The following is a 27,717-nucleotide window of genomic DNA, read 5'->3' as shown; positions in this document are numbered from 1 at the left end:
GTCCATACTATCGTCGTAAAACCATGTACGACGGTTACAATGGCCTTCCATGTTCTTTTAGGCACAGCTTTTCTGTTCAGGGTTGTGGGGTATTTCAGTTTTTTATGCATTTAAGTAACGCCAGCAGAGCCTCTGTGCACACAGTACAAAAAAGTGATATCATGTAAGATTTATATATTGTAACAAATATGTGAACGTGATTAAAAAAGGAAAACACCATTATGTTACTGTTTGTTTACTAGAGACAAAGCATTGGTGTACAGTAGGCTAAGTACACTGAAAGCAGAAAAGGGGGGTTTGCTTTTATGAGAGGGAGACAGTCAAAGGACAAAAGCTATTATATTTCAATATATCAAATATACAAAATAAGTTAAATATTTAAACATAGTAGAAAAGAAAAAAATAAAAGAACAGAGGTGCATAAAATCCCTTGCCTCCAGTTGTTGGTTTCGACTTGCCATAAAAATCTGAGTTTAACAAAATTACTTCAATAAAGCCGAGGCACTTCCTATTCGGCAGCTCCATCCTCTTGTGTAGGCTCATAGCGTTGAAGCTAAGGAAGTGTGTAAAAACAGAGATTAAATGATTTTGTTAGTTTTGAAAAGTTCAAGCCTACCATGTATAGATCATCACACTCAATGAAAAATAATCATAGGCAGGCCTACCCTGTTCTTGAGTCCTTTGTTCTCCTCAGCTCACACCTTTGCTTCATGTCTCTTAGCTCCTGCTGGAGTGCCTCAGTGTCTGCAGACTCCTGGCCAGCCACACCCAAGTGCTGTTTGAGGAAACTGGATCTTAATAAAGAAATTACAGTGTGCTGAGGGAGGAATTCAACTCATTCTCAACCTTAGTCATTGAAAATGTGTTATTTTTATATTTTAGAAAAGCATCCCATCATGAGCTGTGACAGTCAACACTTGTTCTGTCATCTGTGTGAGCACGTCAGGTTGCTAGACCACTAAAGGCAACAGAAAGGTCAGACTCTGAATGGGAGGAGGGGTCTCATCACCTTCCAAAAACATAGCTATGCATGTCTACATTATGTAGGAAATATTCATTACAAAAACTATCTGGCCTCTCACTACAGAGCACCAATAGAGAACACGAGGTATCGTTAGCAGTAAGACTAACTAGTATCTATAGGCTTAGATACTACAGGAGGCTGACTAGGACTCAGAGGTCACTACAGGTTAAGTTAGTAATAGGCCTCTCCTAGGGTAGGTTACTGCACAGGGAAAGGTATACACCCCGGCTGCAAGTAAAAGTTACAGAGTTTAAAAGGAATAAGTAGATCCCACTCAAAAGCCCCACACCCAGTGAGGACAAGCTCAGTAGACAGGACACAGGGAGTAAGAATACAATAAGATGGTAGGTCCGGTCTATCCTACGCCAGTCAGTAATAACATACAGGCTGAGCAAAACTACAGGCAGCGGAGTGACAAACCACACGTGTGCCGCCGGGTTTATTAATTAAAAACGGTGAACTTTCAAACTGCGACATTTGGCGCCCAACGTGGGGCCCGAGTGGAAATCGAAATCTAACCTATAACTGCAGATAAGAGGTATACAAACCAAAGCTCTTGACATCCACATTCCTCATAGAAAGTAAAGCTTCTCACCTACCTAAAAAATAACTATGGCAGAAGGAGGTCCGGAAGATGAGGATCTCAGGGAGCTCCAGCATCACACCTACCGAACCATGTCAGCATCTAGGCTGACCAGCCATAGGCCACACTACCCAGAGACAGGTAACCACCTGGTGACCTCCTGGGCTCCGTGGAAGGAACTAGACAAGCGTTATAGGGAGGCTATTAAGTTGGTAGTGGGCAGCACAGGACGACAGGCGTTCTGGAGTAGCGGAGCACCTCCCGTTCAGTGGTTCGGGAGGTATATAAGAATAACAACAGTTAGGAACTGGACTATCTTCGCGGTAGTACCAGGGCCTGACGAACCAGCCGCAGAACTCCTCGTGGAGGTGGCGTGCCTGACGAGATACATGGGCGTCCACCACCTGGAGTGATGGGGCTCATACCGACCAGAGAGGGTGAGCACTAAGGTTGGTTAGGGAGAAAATGACGAGGTTAGGCCAAGGGAATGGGGGAAATATCTTTGACTCTGCAACAGCTGAGGTGGCCTTCGGGGAAACACAGGAAGAGTCAGGCGACGAGGGCTCAGGCAGCCTAAGACGCTCCCCGTTGGCTAACACCGTTTATCAGCCACGACAGAGCGCAGAGAACCCCGAGACACCATCAGCCCCCCCCAGCCAAACCTGTACCCAGAGTTGACGGCCGTGCACCCGGCCCTGCAACCAGTACTAGACATCATACAAAGCGCCAGGGCACAGTTAAGCCGGCAGGGCACCCTAACGACACTCGGGGCAAGAACACCCCGGCCCGAGCAGGAGGTGGACAGAGAGTCCACAGGTAGGGTCAGCCAAGAGGGAAGCGACCCAGGAGGAAGTGATGCTGAGGAGGAAGAGGTAGCAGGGGGAAGAAGGGAACCTCAAATCCCCGATAGATTCCCAGTGCCCGAGTGGGCACCCCTGCAGCCCCAGCCAGACCATATCAGGCCCTTCCCGGATGCACCACAAACCTTCCCAGGGCCACCAGGGCCCACGGGACTAGACAGTGGGTCCCTATTAGGGTGGGGACCCCTTAGGGAAAGTGACCCCCGGGATGGAGCCCCGGAACCTAGCCCCCACCCACTAGACAGGACCCTAGAGGCCAGGAACAGAACAATCTTCCGCCAAGACCTCGAGGGGGGCACTAGGCTTATCGTTGAGGAGGGAGATATATTCCACACTCCCACGGAAGACCTAGTCAACTCAGCCAATGCCCAGCATAGGCATGGGGGAGGGATAGCGGGGGCCATCACGGCCCGCTCCACCCAGGAGTGGTATGAGCAGGAAGTCATGGAGGGGCGGGCACACCCCATACCCGTAGGGCACCGCGTGCCAGGACCAGTAGACTGGCGGCGCCAGGAGCAGGCAGTAAGACTCCTCCATGCGGTAGGCCCAGACGCCACAGGCGGCGCATGGGAGAAATAGAATTTCGAAGGCTCCTGCACAGGACCTATAGGAGTGTCTACAACTATCTGGCAAGAGACTGCACAATGGCAGTCCCCATGATAAGTGCAGGCCTCTTTGCTGGGAACCTGGGAAACGCCAGGTCACCCCTGGAAATAGCGCTGAGGGCCCTGGCCGATTGGGACCAGGAGCACCCCTCCCCGGGGAGTAGGCATATAGTGATCACCCCAGGAACCCAGGTTACCACGGGGGAGCTAGGGGCATGGACCCAACCTAGGGAGCCGCAGCCCCAGCGGAACTTTAGAAGACCAAGGGCCCCCAGGGCAGCCCTGGCCACCCTAAGCGGAGAGGTATACAGTGACTACCCAGAGTTGGGACCATGGTATGGCCAAGCAACCTACCCGGTAGCAGGCCCCTGGACCACACAAGCCCCAGCGGTGGACCCAGGAACTAGGGTTAGGACTAGGCCAGTAACCTGGTCAAAAAGGGCGGTAACAAGGGTGTCCAGTGCCGTAGGGCTGTGGGACATCCTTTAGCACCCGACCATGTGACGCCCTGAAATAATGGAGCCGCCCACTAGGGGCTACACCGCCTACAGGGACATGTTAGAGGAATGCCTTAAGGACGCTCAGGACATGGATAGGGTCAGGTTTACCGACCCCCCCCCCCCCCGCGCCTGAACGACCACCAGTCCCCAGACGGGCACAGACACCCCACGCCTCACCAGGAAGAGGACAGAGTGAGGAAAGAAATAGGGAGAGTGACCTCTCGGGAGGATCCGGTGGATCAGATGGGGAGGATGATTATTACCTCTTCACCCCCCAGACCCCGAACAGAGGGAGAGAGGACTCAGTAAGAAATAGAGACCTGGTAAGACCCAGGGCAGAGCCCCTGGATTATATGACAGGGTCAGCTAGACGAGACGGGTCCGCTGAATCAAGGGGCAGCAGGGCCAGTCAGCAGGGTGGGGCGGATAGAGGTAGCATTAGGTCCCCGTATACGGGGAGTGTTACCTCCGCCCCCTCTGGAACCCCAGTAACTCCCCCAGTCAGCCTGAAGAAAGATCTTAACCTCTTGGGGCTAGGTGGGACGCTAGCGTGCCACCTGTGGTGCACTCCATCAACAGCAGGTGCATTTCAAGAGCGGCAAATTTGAATCCAAATAAATGTCAAAATTCAAATTTTTCAAAAATACAACTATGTTACACCATTTGAAAGATAAACATCTCCTTAATCTAACCACGTTTTACGATTTCAAAAAGGTTTTACGGCGAAAGCATAAATTTAGAGTATGTTAGGACAGTACATTTACAAGAGTTGTGTGTAATGTTTTGTCAAGTCAAAGACAGGGTCACCAAAACCATAAAACCAGCTAAAATGATACACTAACCTTTTACAATCTCCATCAGATGACACTCCTAGGACATTATGTTAGACAATGCATGCATTTTTAGTTCTATCAAGTTCATATTTATATACAAAAACAGCGTTTTACTATGGCATTGATGTTGAGGAAATCGTTTCCCTCCAATAACCGGCAGTCAAGTCAGCGTCACAAATTAAATAATTAAAATTAGAAAACATTGGTAAAATATTATATTGTCATTTAAAGAATTATAGATTTACATCTTTTGAACGCAATCAACTTGCCAGATTTAAAAATAACCTTACTGGGAAATCACACTTTGCAATAATCTGAGCACTGTGCCCAGAAAAATACGCGTTGCGATACAGACTAGACGTCATGTTGGGGAGATCTAAAATCGAAAATACTATGTAAATAATCCATTACCTTTGATTCTCTTCATCAGATGTCACTTCCAGGTATCACAGGTCCATAACGAATGTAGTTTTGTTCAAAAAAGCTCATCATTTATGTCCAAAAATCTCCGTCTCGTTAGCACATGATGTAAGCCAGCCGGACTTCTCGTCATGAACGAGGGGAAAAATATATTTCCGTTCGTTCAAACATGTCAAACGTTGTATAGCATAAATCATTAGGGCCTTTTTTAACCAGAACATGAATAATATTCAAGGTGGACGAATGCATAGCCTTTTATAACGTATTGGAACGAGGGTACCCAACATGAAGTAGCGCGCCAGGTGTCTAATGGGACATCACCGTTCCATGGCTCTTGTTCGGTCAGATCTCCCTCCAGAAGACTCAAAACACTTTGTAAAGGCTGGTGACATCTAGTGGAAGCAATAGGAAGTGCCAAAATATTCCTAAACCCCTGTGTTTTTCAATGGGAGAGGTTTAAAGTCAATACAACACATCAGGTATCCACTTCCTGTCAGAAAATGTCTCAGGGTTTTGCCTGCCAAATGAGTTCTGTTATACTCACAGACACCATTCAAACAGTTTTGGAAACTTTAGAGTGTTTTCTATCCATATATAATAAGTATATGCATATTCTAGTAACTGGGTGTTACGGATACAAGTGTGTATCCTGTGTGTTTCTTTTCTCTCCTTCTCCCCATCACAGGTGACAATCATCAGTCCCCAATCAGAAGACACCTGTTCCTTCTCCCTCAACCAATCACAGTCCCTTTCCCTTGGTTTAAAAACCCAGTCAGTTGTTTTCTCCCAGAGCTCATTTTTATCTCGCGAGCTCATTCTCACTCTGTGATCAATCTTTGTGCTCATTCGCTCTTGTGTCCAATCTCTATCTCCCCGTGTCTCTCTCTCTCTGTATTGATCTCTTTTGTTTTTGCAAACTACATGTCACATTTGTCCGGTAATCCTGTGAGTATTGTTTTGTTATTTGACTGTTTGTTTGTTTGGTGGGAAAAGGGGTACCAAGACAAGTCGCCCATGGGCATACATTACCCGTAGGGAATACTGTGTCTAAGTACCATAGTTAGAACTGGGCGGACCACCCACTGTATTTTTGGTTAGTTAGCTAGCTGTTGTTGAAATAGGCTAGTCTAGCTTAGGGGTGGTTTTGGATTATTGTTTCGTTGCTTGGGTCCAGCTCAGCCCCTTTTCCCACACCCCTTTACCGTGTGTTTAAAATAAACCTTTTGAGTTTGACGGTAGATTTCAGTTGTCTGTGGTTTTTGGTTCTCACTGTTACATGTCACGATTATAATTTGCATGATTTATGTTACGGGTCTCGTATCCATCCCCCCTAGACCGCTGGGCCAAAGAGGTTCGTAACATAAGTGGGGGCTCATCCAGGATCTGTCATTACTGACGCCCATACCGCTCATGCAGATTGTTATTGTGTGGTTAGTCAGTGTTGAGCGTCATAAGCATTAGTGTTTGCTATTTGTTGGCTTTTGTGTTTGGTAGTAGTTCAAGATGGCTACTTTTGAGTTGAAATCCTTTTTGGATAACCCTTTGTGGGAGGTGTTTAATAAATGTCGTAAAATTGATTTAATGACTTTGGCAGAACATTATTCATTGTCTATTTCTCACAATTTAGTTAAGGCGGAGGTTAAGAAACTAGTGTTAAATGTATTGTTGAAAGAGCAGGTGCTTGTGTTACCGCTGCCTGAGCCTACTACCCCTGTAGGGGATGTTGCTGCTCCTGTAAGCCCGTCGGTGTCTGAGACCGAAGGCGAGGCTAAAGCTCCAGCTACATTGCCCCGTTTTGATCCACTCTCCCCACTGTCAACTGGTGATGCCAGAAGGGATGTCCGTTCTATACAGTTTCAACTGGAGGCAGAAGAGAGAGCCCAAATTAGGCGAGAAAATCTCCAGTTAGAAATGTGTAAACTTGAGGCAGAAAAAGAAAGAGAACAGCGGCAGTTGGAAATCTGTAAAATAGAGGCTGAAAAAGAAAGAGAACAGCGGCAGATGGATTTCAAAATGCGCCAAATGGAACTGGAAGCAGAGACAGCGAGGCTAGCCTTCGTTCCTACTGTGCCTGTTAGTGAGTCGTCCTCACCAGCTGTAGCTTCCAACACGTTTGACATTAGTAGGCAGATTGCCTTAGTACCTTTGTTTAGAGAGTCAGAGGTTGACTCCTATTTTTGTGTGTTTGAACGTATAGCTGTAGCCTTGAAATGGCCTGAAGAAGTATGGTGTTTATTGCTACAATGTAAATTAACTGGTAAAGCCCAAGAGGTTTTATCAGCGCTACCTCTGGAAGATAGTTTGAACTATGAAGTGGTCAAAGCTACCGTTCTTCGCGCTTATGAGCTTGTGCCTGAGGCATACCGACAGAGATTTAGGTCTCATAGAAAGTCTTCTAATAAGACTTATGTGGAGTTTGCTAGAGACAAGGGAAATCTGTTTGATAAATGGCATGCTGCTAGTAAGGTAACTAATTTCAACTCTCTCCGGGAGTTAATTTTGTTGGAAGAGTTTAAAAATTGTTTACCCGAACGCATTGTAGTATACCTAAATGAACAGAAAGTATCCTCCCTGTCAGAAGCGTCTGTGTTGGCAGACGAGTTTGTGTTGACGCACAAGAGTGTGTTTTCGGCTCATACTGAGAGTAGAGCTACTGAGTTGCCTACTTTTAGTCCTGGTCGGCCCGCAGTATATCAATCACGCCAGAAAAATGAGCGTCCCTGTTTCTATTGTCATAAAGTGGGACATATGATTAATGATTGCTTCCTACTAAAACGCAAACAAGGGATGCCTATTCGTGCAAAGCCGCCGACAGGTGTTGGGCTAATTCGTACTGTTGTGAGGTCTGAAACGAAACCAGTGCCTCAGGGTAAATGTAGTTTGAAAGTCTCAGTACCCGACCGCAGTTACGAACCGTTCATTTTCGAGGGGTTTGTGTCCATAGCGAATGACGAAGCATCTCAGCGTCCTGTTAAAATCCTTAGAGATACTGGTGCGGCACAGTCATTTATATTGTCTGATGTGTTGCCCTTATCCGACAATACATACTGTGGTTCCAGTGTGTTAGTTCAGGGTATTGAAATGGGTTTTGTCCCAGTGCCATTGCACTTTGTGAATGTACACTCTGAGTTGATCAGTGGAATATTCAGAGTGGGGGTACGTCCTATGTTGCCAGTAAAAGGTGTGACCTTTATAATGGGTAACGATATTGCTGGAGGAAAGGTAGTACCCGTATTGGAAGTGTTGGATAAAAGTGACCACTCTCTCTCCAATGAGTTGGCACAGAGTTATCCCCATGTGTTCCCCGCTTGTGCTGTCACTCGTGCTCAGGCAAGACAAGTGGGTGACGTGATAGATTTGTCGAACACTGTTCTGTTCAAAGAAGATGATCAAGAGGATGGGTTGTGTACTACCTCTGCGAAGCTGATCACCTCTGACAAACAGACAAGGGAAGAATCGAAGTATGTTGAACTTATTGCTGAGGCAATACAGTTACCAGTCACTCGTGAGCAGCTGATTGCTAACCAGAAGGTTGACAACAAGCTTGCTAAATGTTTTTCTAGTGTTGTCTCATTGGAAGAGGTAAAGAAGAAGAATGTGGCTTACTTTCTTGATGGTAATCTCCTCATGCGTAAATGGACATCCCATGGTGGCGCGGAGGGAGATTGGAATGCTGTTTACCAAATAGTGATTCCTACAGCCTTTCGACACAATGTGTTATCCCTTGCTCATGATCACCAGTGGTCTGGACACTTAGGGATCACGAAGACTTATGATCGGATCCTTCGACATTTCTTTTGGCCAGGTTTAAAACAAGATGTGGCTCAGTTCTGTCGGACATGTCACACATGTCAGGTTACAGGAAAACCAAATCAGGTTATTCCTCCTGCTCCTCTTTGTCCTATACCTGTCATAGGTGAACCATTTGAACATGTGGTGGTTGATTGTGTTGGACCGTTACCGAAGACAAAATCGGGTAACCAGTTTCTGTTAACGATAATGTGTATGGCAACAAGATACCCCGAAGCCATTCCTCTGAGAAGGATTACAGCTCCAGTGGTGAGTAAAGCCTTAATTAAGTTCTTCACGACATTCGGGTTACCTAAGGTGGTACAAACTGATCAAGGTACAAATTTCCTGTCAAAGCTCTTCAAGCAGGTGTTAAAATCCTTGTCAGTTGCGCACCGTGTATCAAGCGCATATCACCCAGAGTCTCAGGGTGCGCTTGAACGATGGCATCAGACACTGAAGTCTATGCTACGTAAATATTGTTTGGAATCTGAGAAAGATTGGGATGAGGGAGTTCCTCTAGTTTTGTTTGCTGCTCGTGAAACTGTACAGGAGTCCCTAGGGTTCAGCCCAGCTGAACTAGTGTTTGGTCACACAGTGAGAGGACCAATGAAAGTCCTTAAAGAACAGTTTTTGTCCCAAGAGTTGTGTACGGAAGAAGAGAATGTGTTGGACTACGTTAGTCGCTTTCGTGAGCGCCTACACCAAGCCTGTGCTCTCGCTAAGGAAGCTCTGTCTTCCTCACAAACAAGTATGAAAAGACACTATGATAAACAGGCTGTTTCTCGTCCACTACAGCCAGGTGACCAAGTGCTGGTGTTATTGCCTGTTCCAGGATCTTCACTGTCAGCTCGTTTCTCTGGTCCTTATTTGATTGAAAAGAAGTTAAGTGAAACTGATTATGTGCTTCAAACTCCTGATAGAAAACGGCAATCTCGTGTGTGCCACATTAACATGTTGAAAGCATACCAAACCCGACCCATCACCCAGGTAGATGGTTCAACCACAGCGGAAGTTACTGCTATTTCTGCTGCTTCTACGGCTATGATAGTGGACTGTCATATTGATGATGTTGATGGAGATGGATTGGAGTTGCGCAATACTCAGCAGCAGTGTGTTAGATTGCCCAACTCAGAAATGCTGATGTCTCTCCAGTCAGGTCTGGTTCACTTAACGGAAGGACAGGCCGACGATATTGTGAGGCTACTCCACAGTTTTCCATGTCTCTTTAATGACGTTCCTACTCGCACAAATGTGTTGGAACATGACATTAATGTTGGAAATGCTGCCCCTATCAAGCAACACCCATATCGTGTCAATGCTTCTAAGAGGAAGATAATGAGGGATGAAGTGAAATATTTGTTGGAAAATGACCTGGCCACGCCAAGTTCAAGCCCTTGGAGTTCTCCTTGCATTCTGGTTCCTAAACCTGATGGTACGTCCAGGTTATGTACGGATTATCGAAAGGTAAATTCTGTCACATTGCCAGATTCTTTCCCGTTACCCAGACTGGACGACTGTATTGACACTGTTGGTGCTGCTACTTATGTAACTAAGTTGGACCTCTTAAAAGGTTACTGGCAGGTTCCGTTAACCTCACGTGCTTCTGAGATTTCTGCCTTTGTTACCCCAGACAACTTCCTACAATACTCTGTCATGGCTTTTGGGATGCGAAATGCACCAGCCACTTTTCAACGACTGGTTAACACCGTATTAGCTGGCGTTCCTAATTGTAGTGCATATCTAGATGATCTAGTGATTTATTCATCTGAGTGGACAGATCATGTTAACTCTCTAAGGGTAGTATGTGAACGTTTGGCCGCTGCTTCTTTAACCCTGAACTTGGCAAAGTGCGAGTTTGGGAAGGCCACTGTTACCTATCTCGGCAAAGAGGTAGGCCATGGACAGGTGCGCCCTGTTGATGCTAAGGTCTTGGCTATCACTGCATTCCCTGCGCCTACCACCAGACGAGAGCTACGCCGCTTTTTGGGGATGGTTGGCTACTACCGTAGCTTCTGTAAAAACTTCTCTGCGGTAGTTGCTCCATTGACCGATTTGCTCAGTCCGGCAAGATCGTTTGTGTGGTCCCCGGACTGTAAGGTAGCTTTTGAAACTGCTAAAGCACTATTATGTAATACCCCTGTACTTGCAGCTCCGTATTTTGAAAAACCATTTAAACTTGAGGTAGATGCTAGTGCCAGAGGTGCTGGTGCTGTTCTACTTCAGCAGGACAAGAGTGGACTGGATCATCCGGTGTGTTATTTCTCCAGAAAATTTAACAAATGTCAGACAAACTATGCCACCATCGAGCAAGAAGCTCTAGCGTTGTTGTTAGCTCTGCAATATTTTGAGGTGTACATAGGGTCTAGTGCCCTACCTGTGACTGTATATACGGACCATAACCCCTTAGTGTTTCTCCACCGTATGTACAACCAGAACCAGCGCCTTATGCGTTGGGCTCTTATTGTACAAAATTATAATTTGGAGATTTGCCACAAAAAGGGTTCTGAAAATATGTTAGCAGATGCTTTGTCTCGTGTGTAATAATTTTTGTATGTTTCGGAAGATTGACTTTGATTTTGTGAGTATTCATTGTAGATACTTTTGTATAAACTGTGTACATACTTTTAGTCGCAATCCCCCCTGGGGGTTGCTCTTTAAGGGTGGGAGTGTTACGGATACAAGTGTGTATCCTGTGTGTTTCTTTTCTCTCCTTCTCCCCATCACAGGTGACAATCATCAGTCCCCAATCAGAAGACACCTGTTCCTTCTCCCTCAACCAATCACAGTCCCTTTCCCTTGGTTTAAAAACCCAGTCAGTTGTTTTCTCCCAGAGCTCATTTTTATCTCGCGAGCTCATTCTCACTCTGTGATCAATCTTTGTGCTCATTCGCTCTTGTGTCCAATCTCTATCTCCCCGTGTCTCTCTCTCTCTGTATTGATCTCTTTTGTTTTTGCAAACTACATGTCACATTTGTCCGGTAATCCTGTGAGTATTGTTTTGTTATTTGACTGTTTGTTTGTTTGGTGGGAAAAGGGGGTACCAAGACAAGTCGCCCATGGGCATACATTACCCGTAGGAATACTGTGTCTAAGTACCATAGTTAGAACTGGGCGGACCACCCACTGTATTTTTGGTTAGTTAGCTAGCTGTTGTTGAAATAGGCTAGTCTAGCTTAGGGGTGGTTTTGGATTATTGTTTCGTTGCTTGGGTCCAGCTCAGCCCCTTTTCCCACACCCCTTTACCGTGTGTTTAAAATAAACCTTTTGAGTTTGACGGTAGATTTCAGTTGTCTGTGGTTTTTGGTTCTCACTGTTACATGTCACGATTATAATTTGCATGATTTATGTTACGGGTCTCGTATCCATCCCCCCTAGACCGCTGGGCCAAAGAGGTTCGTAACACTGGGTAGGATTAGTAACCAGATTAAATCGGGTACATTTTTTTTATCCAGACGTGCAAATGCTGCCCCCTAGACCCAACAGGTTAAACTCTTAAAGGAAATGATCCCCAGGTATAAGGACAGGGAGGACAAGAAGATGTATGCACTAACAGTGTTAGAGCAGTGCCATGCATTAGGGATTGACACATCCTCAGGTTCGGTGTTCTGCAACAAAGAAATGTGCACTAGAATGCGAGGGAAGCTTGAAGATGCCGTAGATAACCTGGGGATGAGGAAAACAGGCAGGCAACAGGCCAAAGAGAGACAGAGCCGATAGGGCCTCAGGCCTCCCATGGATGATGTGCTTTGCACACGCAGAGGAGGTAATAGGATCAGAGGAAGCCCCGGAGATCATCCAGGCAGAAAACGCAGAACACCCCTGCGGGGACCAATTAATGACCTTACACCCAGATCTGACACAGGGTGAATGGGATATCCTCTGGAGAGGAATCCAAGCGAAGGAAACAAGACTGAATAGGACTAGGAAAGCAGGCAGAATAGGAAAGAACAGAATAGGCAATCAGAGGGGAGTAGCTCCTCCTCCACCTCTACACCCCCTGCTAGGGAGCGTAGAGAAGGCCAAAGAGACCAGGGGAGGAGAGACAATAGGCCCCCAAGAAGCCCGGCAGCGGCTCAAACAACCCCACCACCCCCGCAAACTCAGAAAAAGCAGTGGGACAAGAAGGGAGCGGATAGCGCGCCCCCAAGTCAGGCAAACCCGCGTTCTTAACTAAGGAAGAGTTTGCTAAACTGTCAGAAGAAGAGAAGTCAGCCAGGTGGGAAAAGTTTGCCAAATGGAAGGCAGACAACCCAGATAAAAAATAGGAAGGTGCAAACTGGGAATCAGGAACCTTGGAGAAAAATGTAATGGTAAAATTAGACGGGTTAGACTACTTAATAGACACAGGAGCAGCATCTAGTATGACCACTGAACCAGGGACCCCAGTGGGTAGTGCGAAAGTACTATTTCCTGATGGTAGGATAGTTAAGATTCCAACAGTAGAAAAACACGGGAAAGAGATGTTACTAGGCGCAGAAAATCTCCTAAGCTTGCGGGATGCAAAAGACCTAGTCAGCGAGGGAGTGATTAAAATAATGCACTATAAACCTGTGCAGGTACAAGAAGAAATGGACAGGGTGGAAAGACAATCTGCCCTGCCACCTAGTGAACTATTAAAGGTACTGAATGTACTTAGGAACATACCAATTCAACAGTATAAAAACGACTGCGGAGAGCTAGGCCCAGACTATGCCCATACAATTAAGGGAGGGGCACACAAGGCAGTGCCCCAATATAAAATTAATCAGGAACACCTAGGGGAGATTAGGATAAGCTTAGCAGAGCTGGAAGCTCAAGGGAAAATTAGGGAAGAGCCTAACCCAATAACCAACACACCCATGCAAGTAGTTCCCAAACCAGATGGGACGTGCAGGATGGTGTTTAACTTTATAGCACTAAATAGACTGACAACTGCCCACAAAGGGAGCTACATAGATCCAAACCAGGCTTTAACAGAGATGTCGATAAAGAAGTACAAGACATGCCTGGACTCAGTGCCATTAGCCAAGGAAAGCCAAGCAAGGACTGCATTTACCCAAGATAAGCTTAAGAGCTACGTATTCACGGTTCTTCTAAGGATTTATCAATAGCCCAAATGTATTCCAGGAGGCCATGGGAAAGATTCTGGATGGCCTCCCGTGTGAAATTTATATAGACGATGTCTACATTACGCATGACGACCCAGAGGAACATGCGGAAGCAGTAGTAGCGGCACTCGCACGCCTTGCTGCTGCAGGCATGAAACTCAACTTAAAGAAAAGCCAAATTGGCCAAAAATCAGTACAGTTCCTAGGATTCACTATAGAGGACTATATTAGGACAAGTGATGAGTATACAGATAAACTTAGAAAACTTAAGAGACCAAAGACAGTGCATAACCTACAGGTGGTACTAGGAAAGTTTGGATACATCAGGAACCATCTGAAGGGTTACTCTAGAATAGCCAAAATAATGTATAAAGCTATTGTGCGCAGACCAGACTAGAAAGATTTGTCCCTTAGACGGTTTGGGATGGAACCCATTATATGGGACAAGAAGTTAGGAGGTTGGAAAGAAGGAGGTTGGGAAGAACTAGTCGCCATGATAGAGACAACGACACAGTGAGCATAGAGACCCAACCACAGACTTAGTAATAAGGATAGACATGGAGGGCCCAGGACATGACCTAGATGGGACCCTCCTGGTACATAACAAAGGATCAGTAGCCTATGTTAAGTGCTTCACCAAAAGTTTAAAGGGACCAGTCCAGAAGTACGATAGTTGTGGTCAGAAAATGTCCCTGCTAGAACTATTCTGGAACAAATTGTTGATGATAGCCCAAAGTAAAGGAATAGCCAGTCAAGATAATGAGTTGAACGAACTATGGGCGGCTAACAACACCAAAAAGATGAGGGGCGTTACCACATTTACATGGGACAAATGGAGAAATGTGGTTAATAGCCCAGGGGTAGTGTTCACGCCAGAAAGTGACTCAGAGACCCCTGCTAAAAAAGAGATCCCGGAATAAACAAGGGACATAATACCATTTACAGATGGAAGCCAAAAAGGACAGACGGTCTGGGGTTTCGTAATAAATAATAAATTAACAGGAACAACATTAGTGGAACATAAAGGTACCATAGAAGGGACCGCACAAAAAGCTGAGGTAATGGCAGTACTGGAAGGGTTCCTGTACTGCCACAAACATAACCTTAGGACAATAGAAATAGTTTCAGACAGTCACTACGACGTTCAGGGATTGACATCAGACAAAGCAATCTGGCAAAACATCGACTATAGAGGTGCGCGCAATAAGACATTGATGTATGAGGGTGAATGGAGAAAGATCCATGAGCTACAGGACACTATGAATGTGGTAGCAACCCACCAAATGGCTCACACAAAAGATACGGCAACCGACCTGGACTATAAGGAACAAGGTAATAGGCAGGTCGATAGATTAGTTCAAATGAGGACAATATTCCTGGTAGGGAAGGAGTCAGACAAAATAAAGGGGCTTCACCATGCCTGGGGGCACCCAGGTTACAGGATAATGAAGCGCCTAACCCAAGAAAAAAATAGAAGCAACTATAGAGGTGAAAAGGGTTACGAGCGAATGCGTGGCATGTCAAGAGCAAAAGCTCAGCAATCGAGGCAGGGTTAAGGGCCAAACTATTAAAAATGCAGTATCTTGGACAGAGGTAGCACTAGACATTATGGGACCCATGAGGTTGGGAACCTCCATGGGTCAAAGGTATCATATCATCGCGGTCTGTATGGCTACAGGTTACACTGTCATTATCACTACCAAGAAAGCAACTGCACATCCTGTCCTAATCATTCTTAATCTCCTGGTGATGACATTGGGCCCCTTTGCCTCTAAGGACAGACAATGGGACCCAGTACAAAAATAAGAAGGTCAACAAGTGATGTGAGGAGAGAGGGGTGCGTAGGGTGTCTTCACCTCCCTATACGCCGCAGGCGAATGGGTTGGCTGAGAGGACCATAGGCATGCTGAAAACAACTTTGGGGTTGTGGAAAGCTGGCAAGGATTGGGGCGATAAACTACAGGAGACGTGTAAATCAGTTGAATTTAACGCCAACGGATACAGGACCTAGCCTTAGGGAACTTATGGGATTGCGCACTTTGAGCACAGTGGAGGACCTGACTAACTCTAGATCTCCCCCTGTACCTTGTGTGTTACAGGTGGGAGACTGGATCAGGGTCAGAAACGCTCCAGGTGCAGGTGGTGCGAATCTTGTGATTCCTAAGAAATACGGTAAAAGGGTCTAGGTGACAAAAATAGTTAGTGGTAACTCAGTAGAGACTAGTAAAGAGGATTTGGTGGATATATCACAACTAAAAAAAGTATGTGCGCCCATGTACCGTAATTCCTGGACTATTAAGCGCACCTGAATATAAGCCGCACCCACTGAATTTTTTTAAAGTATTATTTTGAACATAAATAAGCCGCACATGTCTATAAGCCGCAGGTGCCTACCGGTACATTGAAACAAATTAACTTTACACAGGCTTTAACGAAACACGGCTTGTAACAAAAATAAATAGGCTTTAACGAAACACGGCTTGTAAAAAAAAATACAAAATAATTAGCAGTAAACAGTAGCCTACCAAGAATGTCATTGGTCACCATCTTCCTCCTCCTGTGCACTGAAACCACTGAAGTCATCTCCTTCTGTGTCGGAGTTGAATAGCCTCAGAATTGCTTCATCCGATATCGGATCATTTTCTTTGTCGCTCTCGTCACTTTCATCCGGAGGCAAATCCCCCGCTGAGCCCTCTTCAACACACAGCAGTCCAGCCTTATGAAACCCGTTGATGATAGTAGATTTTTTGATAATGCTCCACGCTGTCAGGACCCACAAATTTGAAAGCGGGAAAAATCCATATATTAGCCGCGTCATTGTTTAAGCCGCGAAGTTCAAAGCGTGGGGAAAAAGTTGCGGCTTATAGTCCGGAATTTACGGTAAACCCAACCCTAGATTGGTATATAGGTGATACCGCCAGGGTAGGCAACAAGGTCGTGAGGAGAGATGGTGACATCTGGATATCCAGATGGGTTAGCCCTCTTAGAAAACTAGACCAAGGAAAAATAGGGGCCAACCAGACTAAGGCCCAATGGGAAAAATATGAATTAATGAGGCCCAACCAGGCATGATTTTACTTGAGCAATCTGCCCTGCACAGGGTGTGGCATAGGGACCAGTGAGGTTAGCTACCATGGTCCAGCGAATAGCATAGTGAAACATGTCCAAATGATGGACGATGACTGGGGTGCACCTGAAGGAAGGAGCAGGGTTGGACGCTGCACCTTCTGCAGGCACTGCACAGATTGCCTTGTGCCCAGGTTGCAACTATATGTAGATTACTACCCCAGTCAGTGGGAACCTAAAAAATGTGTCTGCATCTGGCAACACGATGGTCGACTGATGGAAGGGAACTGTGGGACATGCAAACATGCCAAGAGCAGTAGGCTCAGGCTGCTGGCAGGTGGTACCCTTGCCCCAGTAAGAATAGAAATACCACTCTGGCCTGTAAATAAAGAGTTGGCAGACACAGCTGGGATATGTATAAATACGCATCAGGGCCCGCATGGGAGACATGCATGAGAGGACCCAAGGATCCTGCCCTGTCTTATGGCCAGAGGCTAACATATGACGGCCTTTGGGTAAGGAGGGAGAATGGCTCCTGGGAAGGGCTGACGCTTAGGGACCTGTTGAAGGAACAGCTAGGGAACCATGTTGGGTGGATCCAGGTGGACCTGGACCTAGATCAGAATCAGGAAAAATCAGGACACACAGGAATCACCACCAGGGGCTGGTGGGAGAGTAAAGCCCACATAGTTAGGGAATGTCACAATGGGAAGTTCCTTAGGAAACAAACTGAGTATACAGTCATGGGTCGTGCCCAAGAGGAGATCGGGCACGCTCCCACAGGGGACCTGACTAGCAGGCCCAAGATCAAGGTACATGCTGGTTGGCAGCTGTACATAGCAGAACTAAAAGGGGTCGAGTGCGTGATGGCAGCAAATATGCTGGTAGATAGGTTTGCAAAGCCTGGAGAGGGTGCAGTAAACCGCAGGAAAAGGACTTCGCAAACCTCTGTAAGTAAGTATAGAGAAGAAACAGGATCAAAGGAAATGCCTAGGACAATGCTAGGAAAAGTAGCCAACATGTTTAAAATTAGGCCCTCAAGCAATGACCCAGGAGAAGGGCCTAGTTCAGGAAAAGTGACAAATCACCTTTGGGTGCCAAGTATCCTGAAAAGAAAAACGCTAGGATAAAAGGACTAACTCTGTCCCTCTCCTCATTCTCTTAACCTGTTGGGTCTAGGGGGCAGCATTTGCACGTCTGGATAAAAAAAATGTACCCGATTTAATCTGGTTACTAATCCTACCCAGTAACTAGAATATGCATATACTTATTATATATGGATAGAAAACACTCTAAAGTTTCCAAAACTGTTTGAATGGTGTCTGTGAGTATAACAGAACTCATTTGGCAGGCAAAACCCTGAGACATTTTCTGACAGGAAGTGGATACCTGATGTGTTGTATTGACTTTAAACCTATCCCATTGAAAAACACAGGGGTTTAGGAATATTTTGGCACTTCCTATTGCTTCCACTAGATGTCACCAGCCTTTACAAAGTGTTTTGAGTCTTCTGGAGGGAGATCTGACCGAACAAGAGCCATGGAACGGTGATGTCCCATTAGACACCTGGCGCGCTAGTTCATGTTGGGTACCCTCGTTCCAATACGTTATAAAAGAGTATGCATTCGTCCACCTTGAATATTATTCATGTTCTGGTTAAAAAAGGCCCTAATGATTTATGCTATACAACGTTTGACATGTTTGAACGAACGGAAATATATTTTTTCCCCTCGTTCATGACGAGAAGTCCGGCTGGCTTACATCATGTGCTAACGAGACGGAGATTTTTGGACATAAATGATGAGCTTTTTTGAACAAAACTACATTCGTTATGGACCTGTGATACCTGGAAGTGACATCTGATGAAGAGAATCAAAGGTAATGGATTATTTACATAGTATTTTCGATTTTAGATCTCCCCAACATGACGTCTAGTCTGTATCGCAACGCGTATTTTTCTGGGCGCAGTGCTCAGATTATTGCAAAGTGTGATTTCCCAGTAAGGTTATTTTTAAATCTGGCAAGTTGATTGCGTTCAAGAGATGTAAATCTATAATTCTTTAAATGACAATATAATATTTTACCAATGTTTTCTAATTTTAATTATTTAATTTCTGACGCTGACTTGACTGCCGGTTATTGGAGGGAAACGATTTCCTCAACATCAATGCCATAGTAAAACGCTGTTTTTGGATATAAATATGAACTTGATAGAACTAAAAATGCATGCATTGTCTAACATAATGTCCTAGGAGTGTCATCTGATGGAGATTGTAAAAGGTTAGTGCATCATTTTAGCTGGTTTTATGGTTTTGGTGACCCTGTCTTTGACTTGACAAAACATTACACACAACTCTTGTAAATGTACTGTCCTAACATACTCTAAATTTATGCTTTCGCCGTAAAACCTTTTTGAAATCGTAAAACGTGGTTAGATTAAGGAGATGTTTATCTTTCAAATGGTGTAACATAGTTGTATTTTTGAAAAATTTGAATTTTGACATTTATTTGGATTCAAATTTGCCGCTCTTGAAATGCACCTGCTGTTGATGGAGTGCACCACGGGTGGCACGCTAGCGTCCCACCTAGCCCCAAGAGGTTAAAGGATGGAGAGGGAGGAAGAGGAGAAGGCCCACAAGGACAGATACCTAAGGTTGTATGTAGGATGGGGATGGTGGCTACTAGGGCTATCCACCCTCATAATAATACCCGCTAGTGTATTTGTAGGAATGGGAATTACTAGTCATCATAGGAGACAGCACCTAGAGCAAATGTCAAACATAGAAGTGAGCCAGCAAGAGTGTGAACAAAATCTAGTAGTGTTTAGGGCCTTCACTAAACGCATAGGCGTTGAGGTGTGGTGTAGTCTGGACAATGGAACAACAGGTAATAACACCTGTGAAGGATGTCTATCGACAAGGCTCCAAGGAAAATGGAATGAGTCATGGGGCATGATTGACAATAGCTCCTGCCCAGATTTTGGGGATAACCAAAACACTTCCTCCATAGGGGGGAATAGCACGGTCTCCCATAACACCAGGACCTGGGCTATCCTATGGAAAAGGATAGAAGGACTAGAAGTATACAGATGGAATGTCACTAGTGCTACAACAAAAGTGGTAGTGAACCAAACCTGTTTTAACCTGTTAGGGCTAGGGGGCAGTTTTGACACGGCCGGATAAAAAACGTACCCGATTTAATCTGGTTACTACTCCTGCCCAGTAACTAGAATATGCATATAATTATTGGCTTTGGATAGAAAACACCCTAAAGTTTCTAAAACTGTTTGAATGGTGTCTGTGAGTATAACAGAACTCATATGGCAGGCCAAAACCTGAGAAGATTCCATGCAGGAAGTGGCCTGTCTGACAAGTTGTGTTTCATCTTGGCTCTTTTTATTGAAGACTGAGGATCTTTGCTATAACGTGACACTTCCTACGGCTCCCATAGGCTCTCAGAGCCCGGGAAAAAGCTGAACGATATCGAGGCATCCTCTGGCTGAAACACATTATCGCTTTTGGCAAGTGGCCGATCAGAGTACTATGGGCTTAGGCGCGTGCCCGAGTCGACCACATGCTTTATTTTCTTTCGTCTGTTTACCTAAACGCAGATTCCCGGTCGGAATATTATCGCATTTTTAATGACAAAACTGGCATAAAAATGTATTTTAAACAGCGGTTGACATGCTTCGAAGTACGGTAATGGAATATTTAGAATTTTTTGGTCACGAATTGCGCCATGCTCGTCACCCTTATTTACCCTTTCGGATAGTGTCTTGAACGCACGAACAAAACGCCGCTATTTGGATATAACGATGGATTATTTGGGACCAAACCAACATTTGTTGTTGAAGTAGAAGTCCTGGGAGTGCATTCTGACGAAGACAGCAAAGGTAATAACATTTTTCTTATAGTAAATCTGACTTTGGTGAGTGCTAAACTTGCTGGGTGTCTAAATAGGAAGCCCTGTGATGCCGGGCTATCTACTGAGAATATTGCAAAATGTGCTTTCACCGAAAAGCTATTTTAAAATCGGACATATCGAGTGCATAGAGGAGTTCTGTATCTATAATTCTTAAAATAATTGTTATGCTTTTTGTGAACGTTTATCGTGAGTAATTTAGTAAATTCACCGGCAGTGTTCGGTGGGAATGCTAGTCACATGCTAATGTAAAAAGCTGGTTTTTGATATAAATATGAACTTGATTGAACAAAACATGCATGTATTGTATAACATAATGTCCTAGGTGTGTCATCTGATGAAGATCATCAAAGGTTAGTGCTGCATTTAGCTGTCTTCTGGGTTTTTGTGACATTATATGCTAGCTTGAAAAATGGGTGTCTGATTATTTCTGGCTGGGTACTCTGCTGACATAATCTAATGTTTTGCTTTCGTTGTAAAGCCTTTTTGAAATCGGACAGTGTGGTTAGATTAACGAGAGTCTTGTCTTTAAAATGGTGTAAAATAGTCATATGTTTGAGAAATTGAAGTAATAGCATTTCTAAGGTATTTGAATAACGCGCCACAGGATTCCACTGGCTGTTACGTAGGTGGGACGATTTGGTGACACCTACCCTAGAGAGGTTAACGGAGTAACAGTTCAGAATTATAAAGGAGGCCAATGGAAAGGTCTCTTAGGGACCCAGGAAGTAGAGGTAAAGTTCATATATGAAGCTACCCAAGAAAAAGAACCCTGGGAAGGAGTTACATGCTATACTAATAACACAGCTAACGGAACGCAGACTGGGAACGAAACTTCATCAAAGGAAAGCACAGGTCGTAATGACACGGTGTGTATGAAAGGGCCATCCAAGATAAGAGTGAGGCGTAAAACAAAAGGGCCCTCAGAAGAACAGAAGTGGTTACAAGATATAGTACTGTACCTGCACCCAGGAAATAGATCTGCCTGGGACACTAGGATGTTCGGTAACCATACGCATGGCATATTAAACCAATATAGCAGTAATAGAACCTACAAGTACCCGGGGTACGAGGTTGGGAAAACGGGCCCAATGAATGGGTGGCATAGATGTGAGTACAGTGTTGCAGGAAATCAGATGCCCGGGGAAAGGGATTGAAATGGAAGGCTTACGAACTATAAGACAAATGGGTGGACCTGCATAATTATAGTAAACACCTCCACCACCGTGAAGCCAACGGTAAATCGGGGTGACCATAGACCTACAGAGCCTGGCAAAAAACATAACCTCGATAAATGGCACTTACCACAAGAGTTTAGTCATGGCTAAAAAACGATGTGGAAAACAACCAAATTGGGAATGGCATCCTAGAGTAACCTATTCCTTAACAAGGAAAGATAGGAAGAACAGCCAGCATTAGTGGGATAAGTGGACTAAACCCCCAGCTAATAAAACGGAGGCATGGGCCAGATACCACTGCCTGGCTGCACATGGAAACCTAAAAGAATCAGGAATACCCCATTTTAACCGATGGTCAGGGTCATACTACCCCACAGTCAGTGAGATGGGCGTAGCAGCGACTCAGAGCACCCCCTCTAGTTACCAGGTAACCTACGGGGTACCCATAGGTAGAGGTACCATACGCCAAAAGGGAAGATGCCTGCCTAGGCACCTAGCTACAGGAAAGATGACAACCATAAGGAACCTGGCACAGTAGGAAAAGATCCCAGACCCAAGAGGTTCTACGAACCTACTTACCAAACCCTGCCCCAGAAAGAACGAAGGAAAGTTGAGGTAGACCTGGTACATGGCCTGGTGGTAAACATGACCCACAAGATGGGGAATCTAAGGATAGAAGTAACCTCTAACCCAGAGAAAGAGCAGCCGGACAAGCCGGGGCAGAGTAGAAAGAAGCAGAGAAAGGGTAGGAAGCACCACTAATCTGTAACCCTCTTGCAACCCTGAATAGGAAGAAGATGGCCTAATGGGCCGCCAAGCTCAGAAACGCTTGGATGAACATTATGATAAAATTAAGAGGACAATTATGTAAACACTCAACCTAGATGGGAGGTGATCCAGGCTAGAACCCCTGGTAATTATTTAAGGGGATGTAGTCAATGTGGCAGAAATTTGGAAGATGTATTCCATGGCATACTGGTACTCCAGTTCCAACCAGTGAAAGCGGTTTGCTACCACTGCTTGGAGAGGGAGACCAAGTGGCCCGTGGTTAAATGCTTTAGGGTGGGGCATGATGGGGAAATAGAGGAAGTGCGCATGGCCTTAAGATTACAATTTAAATATATGGGAGAAATTGTGACTTGGGATAGAGCAACGGGGGTAATTAACCTGAAGGGGGTTACTGGAGAAAGGTACTCTACATCCTGGGTTGATGACCAATTTGTTCTATCCACAGGATCAACAATCCGGGGATAACCCTTCCTGTGGCAGATGCAGAGGGTACACAGAAAGCAAGATAAAATATGGAACTAGAGATGGAGGGTTTAGGGAGGAGGAGAACCTGTGTAAAGGTTGCTTCCTCCTAAACACTAGATCAGGAATGGAAAGGAGCAATTATTCTTCATTTACAGGAAATTGGCCAAGGGACCAATCTTTTAGAACGCTTATGCTTAATGGCGCTATAACCTGGAAATGTAAAACAGCAAATGAATATGTAATCTTGCATGTTATCTTAGCCCATGAGAGGGGCGGAAAAAGATACAATTATGTTATGTGCTTAGACGGGGAAATGGGGACATGTAGGGGAACTAAGTTCCTGGGGGAAGTAAAAAAGAAGAGAAAGAACTCAAATCCTGGAGAGGGTGAGGCGGAACCACCAAAAAAGGATTTGAGACAAGACTTCCTGCCTCCGCCTACGCAGAGACAGCCTGAAGGGGAAGAAGAGCCCGGAAACTATCACACACGGAAACTGGGTGATGAAGCTTGGCAGCAGCTAATGAAAGATCTGTGCCTAAACTAGCTAATGTACCAGTCATGGACCTAGTGAAATGGATGGTTTAGGAAACTAGCTAACGTATGGATTGGTTAGGAATAGTATAAAAGGAGCTGACTGACTACAGTTCGGCGCGAATCATCGTGAAGAAGGACCCAATTAGTAATATTGGAAACTTTACCACTGATACTACTCTCGACTCAAACGAAACAAACATCGACTCCAAGCATAGACTTATATACTCTCAATTCAAACGAAAAGCGACTCTAACGCATAGACTTATATACTCTCGAGATCTTGACAAGCTACTGCGCTTAAACAAGTGAAAAGAGTAACACCGTCTTGGTGGAGTTCTTGACTCGTCTCAAGTAGAGGACAGAGCTATCAGCGGAGATAACATCTAGAGCGTAGAAGTTAATAGCTAGACTTAGCATAAGTGGCTATTTTACCGCCGCATCTAGATAACCATAACCATCCATCTCGACTCGGCTCCTTGACTTCTGATTAAGGTAATTACCTGTGTTTTGTATAAACTGTTATTGCCTATGCAAAGGAGTTAAACGATTTAAGAAAAGTATATACATAGGACTATATAAGGATTGCAGCTCTGCTTGTTATGCTTCTTGGTGTGATAAAAGGAAAATGACGTAAAGTGTATAACTGTTGAAAGCTTAAATAAAAACAGATAGATCAACAACTGCTTTAGGGGCAAGAGAACATCTCGACACTTGACCTGAAAGTCATAGTTGATCTATCTATTAAAACGAACCTTGAAACTATCTGGCCTCTCACTACAGAGCACCAATAGAGAACACTAGGTATCGTTAGCAGTAAGTCTAACTAGTATCCATAGGCTTAGATACTACAGGAGGCTGACTAGGACTCAGAGGTCACTACAGGTTAAGTTAGTAATAGGCCTCTCCTAGGGTAGGTTACTGCACAGGGAAAGGTATACACCCCGGCTGCAAGTAAAAGTTACAGAGTTTAAAAGGAATAAGTAGATCCCACTCAAAAGCCCCACACCCAGTGAGGACAAGCTCAGTAGACAGGACACAGGGAGTAAGAATACAATAAGATGGTAGGTCCGGTCTATCCTACGCCAGTCAGTAATAACATACAGGCTGAGCAAAACTACAGGCAGCGGAGTGACAAACCACACGTGTGCCGCCGGGTTCATTCATTAAAAACGGTGAACTTTCAAACCGCGACAGTACATATTTTACTCATCCCTTTACATTTGTGTGTATAAGGTAGTTGTTGTGAATTTGTTAGATTACTCGTTAGATATTACTGCATAGTCGGAACTAGAAGCACAAGCATTTCGCTACACTCACATTAACATCTGCTAATCATGTATGTGACCAAAAAAAAAAACCTTCCAATTTATTCAGGGTTCAGTAATTAGCTAGTTCATCCATGATGCTGCTAGATGTTTGCTTGCACCATTTTGCCCAAGAAAGGGAAGGAACAATACCCTGTCCATCCATACCTCCCTTGATGTAATCACTGTTAATAAAACATGATTGGACAGGTGACCTCAAGGGCTCCACCACATAGCTTTCACCTGTCCGGTAATTTCTAATCAATGATTCCATCAAGGAATCTAATTCTAGCTTAATGGGACTAGTATGATTGCTAGAAATAGTATAGCCTTCCTTACAGTGTACTGGGAAGAAAAAAAACATCCAAACTGAGTATTGTACCTCGGTAATAAACTAACTTGCTACAGGTTTAGCTAGGCAGCCAGTAACGGACTAAACTCCATGGTGAAGTTTGTTTCTGATTTACTTTACCAACTGAGTGTAGCCGAGACCAGGATTTGAGGTAATCTAGCTCAGACTACATCGATTCGCACAAATTCAATACTTTTAAACTATAAAACTTGTACCCATGTTAGCGTGCCTTTGTTTGCTTTAAATCCATACTTGTCAATAGACGTTAATTCAAATACAACCACCGACTGTTTGCTCATTGCTCTAAAATGGCAACTTATCGCAAATGCGCACGTGCCAATTTAATCTCAACAAGGACACAATCCGTGGTGGTATCAATATTACCCCAATGGCAGTACAATGTGAAGATAAACTAAAACTGATTCGTCAACTGAAATCTCCATCACACTGTATGCTGATTCATGGCGCCGTTAGCTCATGCGTAGAAATACGTTATCGGGTCGAACGGTAGTCTCACGCTGAACTGCGCATGTGCACGCCATCAACCCAAAGGCACTCCTTTAATATAAAGATGTTTTTGACGAAAATTAAAACATGTCAGTTTGTCACTTTCACGAAATTGGACTAATAACATGATGTTCAACTACTTAAGATATTGTCTCGAATCTAGTTTGTGCCTTTAGATTTCAAGAAAATTAACAACTACGGAAAACCTTTTCACTCATCTCATTTACATCCCAAACCCCGGCCTATCCGGTTTGGTCTGTTTCGCAAGCTTTCTCGGAAGTCTCGCGATGTTGTGCCTATGGGTTTGGAAACTGACTGACTATACCCGTGGTATTTGAATACCGTTTATTGAAAAAGTATGATTTTTAGCAAACAAAGAAAGTCACACAACTACAGAGAACAAACATAGGTACACGGTGGGCGTTTAATTATTATTATTTTTAAGTATTGACCTTGAGCGAATCGATGTAGTTGAGACTACATTCCACAAAGCCTGGCTCGGCTCCACTCAGTTGGTGAAATTCATCATGGATTGGAGTTTAGTCCGCTACCTAGCCAGCTAACTAGCAAATGTGTAAAGGGCTAAATTAGCACACTAACGCGTTATAAAATTACATATGGGAACATTTTAAGCTCTCCTACTTGTGGAACAAAGCCCTTTTTGTATTTTACACACATCGTTACTCACGCCAATGTAAAACATTATGTATGCAGTCCACTTACTCTGTAGTGTGCCATTATGAAGTTAAATTTAGGCTTTACTGCTAACACATTCTTACGACTCTCACCGCCTACAACAGGCAGGGTTTTCCCTGTTAGCCGTGAAGTCAACACAAGCACGCTCGTGCTTAGAGCATGCGCAGTGTAGTTTATTGAAATACTTTCTGTACTGTCTTTCTGCCCTCTGCTGGTGATCTTGTAGGCTTCACACAGACAATTTTCACATTTTATTTTATTTATTTCACCATTATTTAACCAGGTAGGCTAGTTGAGAACAAGTTCTCATTTGCAACTGCGACCTGGCCAAGATAAAGCAAAGCAGTTCGACACATACAACAACAGTGTTACACATGGATTAAACAAAAATATAATCAATAATACAGTAGAAAAATCTATATACAGCATGTGCAAATGAGGTAGGATAAGAGGCAATAAATAGGCCATGGTGGAGAAGTAATTACAATATAGCAATTAAACACTGGAATGGTAGGGTGTGCAGAAGATGAATGTGCAAGTAGAGATACTGGGGAGCAAAGGAGCAAGATAAATAAATAAATACAGTATGGGGATGAGGTAAATTGGATGGGCTATTTACAGATGAGCTATGTACAGGTGCAGTGATCTGTGAGCTGCTCTGACAGCTGGTGCTTAAAGCTAGTGAGGGAGGTAAGTCTCCAGCTTCAGAGATTTTTGCAGATCGTTCCAGTCATTGGCAGCAGAGAACTGGAAGGAGAGGCGGCCAAAGGAAGAATTGGCTTTGGGGGTGACCAGTGAGATATACCTGAGCGCGTGCTACTTTATATTTTGATTGAATGTGGATTCATTCCACAGATGGAAAACAATACAGGAATTACTGGAATAACATTGATTGTACAATTTTACTATGAATCAAAGGGATACATCCATCGTGAATTGACCCCCCCAGTCAAAACAAAATAAAACAGTCAAACTATACATTTCCAGCCAAAATAACTCCAGGTGGAAGGTCACAAAACAAACCTGTGCACTAGCAGAGATACTGTATATAATGACGAGATGCTCTTGTCTTTCGCACTAACTGGTGCGAAGGCAGACGGTTTGCTTATCGGTCTCATTGTTGACCCTGTTTAAATTAAGTTCGGTCTGCTTATCGCCGTATTACCGCGGGGACAGATTTTGACGGGAATGGACCCTCTCG

The 27,717-nt window shown here is 44.5% G+C and overlaps 1 long non-coding RNA gene across 1 annotated transcript; it reads right to left on the bottom strand.

Annotated features, from left to right (window-relative positions):
- Positions 1 to 219: 219 nt before the first annotated feature.
- Positions 220 to 26,670, bottom strand: LOC123743121 (uncharacterized). Its single transcript, XR_006769908.1, has 3 exons — positions 26,544 to 26,670; positions 666 to 794; positions 220 to 553 (listed from the first exon to the last, which is right to left on the bottom strand). It is a non-coding gene; the product is annotated as an uncharacterized lncRNA (long non-coding RNA).
- Positions 26,671 to 27,717: the final 1,047 nt, after the last annotated feature.

Source organism: Salmo salar, chromosome ssa05 (genome assembly GCF_905237065.1).
Source record: "Salmo salar chromosome ssa05, Ssal_v3.1, whole genome shotgun sequence".
Lineage (NCBI taxonomy): Eukaryota > Metazoa > Chordata > Actinopteri > Salmoniformes > Salmonidae > Salmo > Salmo salar.
This window is presented reverse-complemented; position numbering and strand designations above follow the sequence as displayed.